At 37.7% G+C, this 8727-nt stretch overlaps 1 pseudogene; it reads right to left on the reverse strand.

Annotated features, from left to right (window-relative positions):
• Positions 1 to 2746: 2746 nt before the first annotated feature.
• On the reverse strand, positions 2747 to 3508 carry LOC145799332 (secreted RxLR effector protein 161 pseudogene; annotated as a pseudogene).
• Positions 3509 to 8727: the final 5219 nt, after the last annotated feature.

Raw genomic sequence — 8727 nt, forward strand, 5'->3', positions numbered from 1 at the left:
AGCCCAGTGTGTGGAGCGAGGAGCAGAAACAAACTGACTGAGAATGTGCACAGCATAGGAGATATCCGGACGAGTAACGGTGAGATAAACAAGGCACCCAACCAACTCACGATACAAAGTGGGATCCTCAAGAGGAACTCCATCAGAAGCAGAAAACTTAGCATGCAACTCAAGAGGAGTGTCGACAATCTTATCATCAGTGAGATTGGCACGAGAAAGAATATCACGGGCATATTTAGTCTGAGAAAGAAGATACCCAGTAGGAGAAGTAGCAACCTCAATACCAAGAAAATATCGAAGAGATCCCAAATCTTTCGTCTCGAACTCCTGAAACAACTGATGCTTAACCTCCTTAATAGAATTACAATCAGAGCCTGTGATGATCATATCATCCACATATAAGAGAAGAAGAACAAGGCCAACAGAAGTACGCCGAACAAATAGAGCACAATCATGATGACTAGGGCAAAACCCAAGCTGAAGTGCAACAGAGTGAAAGCGCTCATACCAAGCACGAGGAGACTGCTTAAGACCATAGAGAGTACGGCGAAGACGACAAACCATACCAGGAGGGTGTGAGAGACCCGGTGGAGGACGCATATATACTTCCTCTGCAAGATGCCCATTCAGAAAGGCATTTTTGACATCAAGTTGAAACAAAGGCCAGTGATGGGCAGCAGCATTAGAGATAAGAGTGCAAACAGTAGTCATCTTGACAACGGGGGCAAAAGTCTCATCGTAATCAATCCCATACTCCTGAGAAAAGCCCTGGGCAACCAAACGAGCCTTGTATCGTTCCAAAGAACCATCAGAAAGGGTTTTGACCTTATAAACCCATTTAGAGCCTACAATATTCTTGCCAATAGGTAATGGAACCAAATCCCAAGTCTGAGTATTAGCTAAAGTAGTTAACTCGTTATTCATGGCAGCAATCCAATTGGGATCATGACAAGCTTCCTTGTAGGACCTAGGCTCAAAATAAGTATGAAGACAAGAAAGAAAAGACTGATATGAAAGGGAAAAACATGTATTACCAAAACCATACCAGTTCGGAGCACGACGATCACGCGTGGAAAAACGACGGGCAGGAGGAGCGGGATCCAAAGAAACAGCTGGAGGGACAGTAGAGCTAGAGACAGGCGAACTCGGAAGTGCTTTGCGACGCTGATAAACAAGAAGAGGAGTAGGGGAAGTGGGAGCTGGAGAGGGAGGAGCTGCTGAGATATTAGAGGTACTAGGAGGAGGCAAGGTAGAGATCTCAAGATCAGAAACAAACTCATCAGAAGAAACATCAGAAGGAAATGGGTCAATGTGAACCAATTCCTCCTTGGTAATAGGGATAGGGGTGGAAGGTATAGTGTAGTAGGGTAGTTTTTCCAAAAAAGTGGCATGCCTAGACACATAAAGCTTTTTGGTGGCAGGATCATAGCACCGATAACCTTTCTGATTAATGCCATACCCTAAAAAGACACATAGGACACAACGAGGACTAAGCTTAGAGCGCGCCCATTTAGGAAGGAGCACAAAGCATATAGAACTGAAAACACGAAGAAGAGAATAATTGGGAGTAACACCAAGAAGACGCTCATACGGAGAGGAGCTGGAGAGAAGAGGAGTAGGCATCCGATTGAGAAGATATGCAGCAGTGAGCACAGCTTCGCCCCAAAAGACAGAAGGGACAAAGGATGAGAGTAGCAAAGAACGAGCTGTATCAAGAAGATGGCGATGTTTGCGCTCAGCGCGACCATTTTGGGCAGGAGTGTCTGAACAAGAAGACTGATGAATAGTACCATGAGTAGCTAAAAACTCCTCAAACTCAGACAAGTAATACTCACCCCCCAAATCAGAACGAAGAACTTTAATGGTGGTGGAAAATTGAGTGCAAATCATGGAGTGAAAATTGGAATATATTTTGTAAAAATCAGATTTTCGTGTCATCAAATAAACCCATGTAAACCGACTGTAATCATCCACAAAAGATACATAATATTGCGAACCGCCCTTAGTAACTATAGGGGAAGGACCCCAAACATCAGTATGAACCAATTGAAAAGGAGAAGATGAAATAGAACTACTTTTGTTAAAGGGAAGAGCAGACATTTTAGCCAGTTTACAACCACGACACTCTGAAATATCAGCAATGGGAAAATGGCCTAAATGTCCAGACTGAACTAACATCCTCAAACGATCACTCGACAAATGACCTAACCTAGAATGCCAAATATAAAATAAAGAGGACTTATTGTTTAAACAAAAAGAAGACAATGCAGTAGAAGACACATCTAAAGGAACATGTAAGCTGTCCAAGATATATAGTTCTCCAACTCTACGCCCGATCCCAATCTGCCTCTTGGAGACTCGATCCTGCACAACACAATAAGAGGAAGAGAAAACAACATCAAAATCGGAATCAGATAATTGACTAATAGAAATAAGACTAAGTGAGAGGTGAGGTACATAAAATACAGGAGAAAGAGACAAATGGGAAGAGAAAATAGAACCAATAGAGGAGACAGGCATAGATGAACCATTAGCAGTAGCAATAGTGATAGGAGAAGGAGGGGAGACACAATTACTAAGGAGAGATGCAACAGGGGTCATATGATGTGAACAACCAGAATCAAAGATCCACGAAGTGTGGATATTACCTGAGGATGATGAACCAGACAAACCTAATTGAGTGGTAGTCATAGCGGAAGCCTGGGACGAAAGAGTTGGATTGGCCACCATGAAAGACTTGAACTGCTCAAACATAGACTGCATATTGGAAGATCCAAGCATGAGCAATCTGAACAGCACTCTGATTATCACAATACAACGGAGTTGGATCAGAAAGAGAGATGCCCATATCAGAGAGAAGCCAGCGAAGGCAGACTATCTCGGAAGTAGCATGAGCCATGGCGCGATACTCAGCCTCAGCAGTGGAACGAGCAACAACAGACTGTTTCTTACTTTTCCAAGATATAAGAGAATCACCAAGGAAAACACAAAGACCAGAAGTGGATTTGCGATCAGAGATGTCATCGGCCCAATCAGCGTCAGCATAGGCACGGAGAGTCAAGTCCGAAGAGGCGGATAACAGCAGACATTGCAACAAAGTGCCCTGAAGGTAGCGCAGAGTACGGAGTAAGGCAGCCCAGTGTGTGGAGGGAGGAGCAGAAACAAACTGACTGAGAATGTGCACAGCATAGGAGATATTCGGACGAGTAACGGTGAAATAAACAAGACACCCAACCAACTCACGATACAAAGTGGGATCCTCAAGAGGAACTCTATCAGAAGCAGAAAACTTAGCATGCAACTCAAGAGGAGTGTCGACAATCTTATCATCAGTGAGATTGGCACGAGAAAGAATATCACGGGCATATTTAGTCTGAGAAAGAAGATACCCAATAGGAGAAGTAGCAACCTCAATACCAAGAAAATATCGAAGAGACCCCAAATTTTGTTTAGTTTTTTTTTTCTCTCCTAAAAATTTGATTTTCCCGCTTTTTCTTTTCACTTTCATCTTCGTCTCTGTTTAGCCCTAACAGAGAAAAGAGGCACAACTGGACAAAGAGAGAGAGAGGACAGAGAGACGATTGGTGAAGACAGAGAGATGATTAGCGAAGATGGAGAGACGATCGGCGAAGACGGAGAGACGATCTGTGAAGACAGGGAGACGATCTGCAAAGACAGTGCGCGAAACAAACTAAGAGAGATGGTGGAGGGACACGATGGTGAAGGACATAGGATGGCAAAGGGACGCGAGCCCGGCAGCGACGTGACAGCGGCAAGGTGACATTGCAACTATGACGAGGTCCATTTCAGTCTCTGTTTCATTTCTTTGCCGTTAGATACATATATACATATATATAATTGTTTTATACAATTCTTCTGTTTCTTTTTGATGAAATCGATATTTTTGAAATGGGTTTGATGATATATATGATTTGTTGCTGATATGCTCAGTGTATGATGAAATGGTTTTGATGATATGTTGAAAACTCATTTAAGGATGTTAATTATATTTAGAAACAGTATTAATTTAAACCACCTACTCAATGCTTATTTGCTTCTGAAGCTAAAGTTCTTTTTTTTTTCCCTATAAAAAACATTTAGTAACGGTATACCAACAAAATTACTTTGCAAACTGATATGGTAATGGGTTGTTCCTATCATTTAAATCTGTCGTTATGATATCACACCTCATTTTGTTTAGTTCAAAGCCTTTGATAAACTGGTAGAAAACATCCAGTATGTTCAAGTCAATTAGATTAATTCATTTCTTTAAACGGTCTATAAAACTAAAATTTTGAAACTCCACCTTATATTGGCCAATGCTACATCTTTCAGCATGTTAAATTTGACCCATAGACTAAGTCAGTGTTGCTGCCTATTCCTAAGCTTGCTGTCAAGGCATGACCATGGCCATCAAAATAAAATCAAGCCAACATTTGGTCACAAAATATTAGGTTTGTTTCAAACCCATGTCCATGCATCATTACAAAGTTGGTATATTTTGATAGATTGCTAATGTAATCAAACTAGAAACACAGAGGTAGAAAATTAAACACTGTTATACCTGTCCAAAAAAATCCAAGTAAAAAATCCAAGTAATATAGATTGTTTTCTATATTGTTATATTTATTTGGTGTATATGAAGTTGTCATAGTGAATTGCTTTCAAGTATATAAATTGTTTCACTGCACCTATAAATTGAATTGCAAGTAATGGAAAAAAATAATGTTATTGATGAGTTAGCCAATTGTGGTTGGAAGTCGAAATTGGACATGTCATTTGACTCTGAATAAGCTGCGTATGACTTTTACAATACCTATGACGGAAATGTGAGCTTTAGTATTATGAAGGCATATGGACACAAGAACAAACAGACTAAAGAAATAACTTCACGGACTTTTGTATGTTATAAAAAAGGAACTCAGGGTATTGACAAGTGAGATCCACCAGTAAAATTTCTGAGACAAGAGGTGAAATGTGGTTGTGGTGCCCGATTTAGTATCAAGTTAGATAGAAATTTAAGAAAATATGTTGCAATTGATTTTGTTGAACATCATAATCATAACCTTGTGCCTGAAGAGTACATTCATGTGTTACCATCCTAAAGAAAAAGGAAAAAGACTAAGACCCCCAGTGGGGGTGACCCCCACCACCCCCACTGTTTTTTTATTGGCCCAAAATTTTTTTTTTTTGGCCTTGGTCTCACAGCCCCCCACATGGAGGTGGGGGTGCTGGGGGTCCCCAACACTGCCGAAAGAAAAATATCTACCACCCAAGCAATTGATGTAGAATTGGCTTCAGAATCTAGAATTCCTCTTAGGTCTGTTTATGAGCTATTTGGTAGGAAATCTTGTGGAAGAGCATCACTTGGCTTCAGGAAATTGGACCAAAAAAATTACTTGAGATCGAAGAGACAAAAAGATTTAGAATATGGAGAAGCGAGTAGTGTGTTGAATTTGTAGGCAAACACTATCCAATAAAACCACCGCAATCATGACAACAATAAAATAATTTGTTTTTGTTTCGCTTCGTCTCGAAAATTCAAATAGTTGCTTTTTTACGACATTTAGGACAATTTTTGTTGCAATATGTCAATTGATCTGAGATACTGCCGTTAACAGTTGAAGTTGGCATCTACAAAAATATAGAGCCAAATTGTAATGAGATATACAATCTACAAGTCTCATCTATCAATTACTTAACCAATTTTCTTACTTCTATGAATTTGCAACAAAATGTAAGTCTTATGAGTTACATCATTTGCCATATTTGAAAGAGCTTGGTATAAGCCAATTCAGATATAACCATTATATATATATATACATATATATATTGCCACAATTTAACCAATAGTCATATATAATCTAGTGTCATTTATTTGCCAACAACTTGCAAAAAAATAATTAGCCAAAAACAAACACATTTGATGTTATATTTGAGCCCCAGACAACAAACACAAAGATATGGGTTATGGATTTATCCTGATGCCATGTTTAGTTAGAGGGGGAAAAAAAAATAATAGTAATAAAATATCAAAGTGGATAAATTCAAGCACATGAGCTAATCCAGACTTTCTCCTTCATACCAAAAAAAAACACATGCCATCCCCAAAACCCTCTCTTCTCTTGTATTCTTTTCTTAGTTCTCATTATTAAAGATTAAAGATTAAACATATAATTTCCAGACTAAAGAGAAGATTAAAGAGAATACAGAAATAAGTAAAATATTAGAGATTAAAGAGAACACAAAGATGAGTAAAGAGAAGATTAAAGATATCTGATCATTGAAGATAATTGAAGATTAAAGATAAATATTACAGAAATGATCTTTAAAGAGAATAAAGATTACAAAAATGAGAAATAATTCTGTTTAATCTCCAATAACTAAACAAGGCATCATTGAAGATATTAAAGATAATTCTCTTTAAAATATTTTATCTTTAATCTTCTAATCATTGAAGTGTGGAAAGATCAGATATCTTTAATATTTTACTCATTTTTGTATTCTCTTTCATCTAGAGTAATAATATTTACATTTTATATCTTTAATCTTCAAAACCCTCTTCTCTTGTATTCTTTTCTCAGTTCTCATTATTTTCAGGGGCTCTTTCATGCATTTTTTCTTTTAGGTATCTGATCTTTCCACACATCAACCTTTGTTTCTATGAGCATAGAATTGGCATTACATTACCATAGAAATGTTGACATTACTGATCTCACTATTTCAATGATTAACAATCAAATAGTATTAATAAACAAGGCAGTAGCTTCTTATCAAAAAATAGCAGTAAAGAGATTTTTTTTAGAGTAATAATATTCACATTTTATATCTTTAATCTTCAAAACAAAAAATAAAAAATAGTGTGTGAAATTCGAAGTATAGTGCGAATGTCATAATTTTTTTTTTAAAATAATCAAAGCAGGGGTAAAGAAATGGGTAGGATCACATTTTATCATTTTTACTCTATAAAACAAACAATAAAATGAAGACCAAATGGAGAGAAATTATAATGAAGACCAAAGGAAGAGAAACGGACCTCATCATCGCCTCGTGTTCGTCGCCCTCTCTGTTCGTCTCTCACCGCCTCTCTCTGTTAGTCTCTCGCCACCTCTCCTTGCCTCGCCTTGCCTTTGTCGCCTCTCCATTCGTCTCCTCCGTCCCCTCGCCTCACCTTGCCTTGCCTCCGTCGCCTCTCTGTTTGTCGCCTCTCTCTTGTCCAAATCGTCGCTTCTATGTTCGTTTATCTCAGAGGCTAGGGTTCAAAAATGAAAAGTGGGAAGCAAAATAAGAAAAGGAAAAAAAATTATCCAAAACGACGTCATTTTGGAGGGCCGCACTTCCCGAGGATCCGGACTCTCATTATAGTCTAGATAACTATTGTGATCTCCAAAATACTAATTTACAATATTGTCTCTTTGTGTTCTCTATCAATAAAAAATTATTTCCAAAAAAGTGGCCTTTTTCCTCATAATTTTCTTGAATTTTCTCTCGCAACTCTTTAGACTGTATTTGGAGCATAGATTTTGGTAGGAATTTAGAAAGAAAAAAAATAAAATAAAAGTATGTGAAATGTAGATACAATGTTAGTTATATTTCATTTATATTTCACATATTTTTTTTCTTTCTCTTTCTAAATTCATGATCAAAACACAATGTCAAACTCCAAAATTAGAGAAGGTCTAACGAGATTTTACACATCATAATAGTCCGAATTGTCCACAAAACTGAAGAAACCGAGACTAGGTACTCTCCAACCATGTCCATAATATTAAAACCCCTACAAAAAGATAGAGGGAGTATTATTAGTCAACAAATTTCACCTTGACTTATCATGAATTTATAAAATAAAATAAAAAATCTAATTTAATATATTGATGCATGTTTATATGGAGTTTCACCACAAATTCTACAATTGTTCTAAAAAACATACAATTTTTTAGAAGTTTTTTTCAATAAATATGTTGAGAAAAAACATGTAATTCACTAGAGTAATTAAAGAAAGTTGTGGAGACATATTTTTTGGGTTGTCCATGTGGCCGAGGTTATTAACCTAGGTGCCACGTGAATGGACCAAGTCACCGAAATATGATGTGATCATATCTGAATCCGAGATATTTGGATAGAGGACAGGAGTCCTAGATGACATCAAACTACTTATTTGGATAGAAATGGGATTCTTGAGAAAGTTTATCTTAATCTGAATAGTGTGAGTTGTAATAAATGTTATCCTTGTAAAGGATAAAGTCCTATGAAGTAAGACTTCTAAAGGAAGTTGGACACTGATCATTATAAAAGTGAGACACTCCCGTGAGTCTAAAGTATGCTTTAACTTGTGCATTGAGTATTTATTTGATATATTTGAGAGATAAATTGACTGACTTGATTGTCGGAGTGCCCCTGGGTAGACGAGCCACCGCGGTATTCTCATCTTCTTGTTGGCAGGTAATTGGCTTAATCTATTCCGTCGCGTGTTCTCCAACTAAGTTCTCTGTTTGGTTGTGTGGTTGGAAATTAACACCCATAATTTGGCGCCGTCTGTAGGAACTTAGTAAGAATATATGGCCAACATTTGTCAAGGAGGACGAGAAGGATCATCTTGATTCTTGATTCTTGGTTTTTGACAAGTGGACCTTTAAGTCCTTGTTTCATGAAGTCGATAAGTCATGATCTCAATCGGCTGAGTATCTCTAGCATGTTGTTTAGCTGACATGTTGGAAGATCAGACGA

The sequence above is a fragment of the Camellia sinensis genome, chromosome 9 (genome assembly GCF_055761805.1).
Source record: "Camellia sinensis isolate YWXY chromosome 9, ASM5576180v1, whole genome shotgun sequence".
Taxonomy (NCBI): Eukaryota; Viridiplantae; Streptophyta; class Magnoliopsida; order Ericales; family Theaceae; genus Camellia; species Camellia sinensis.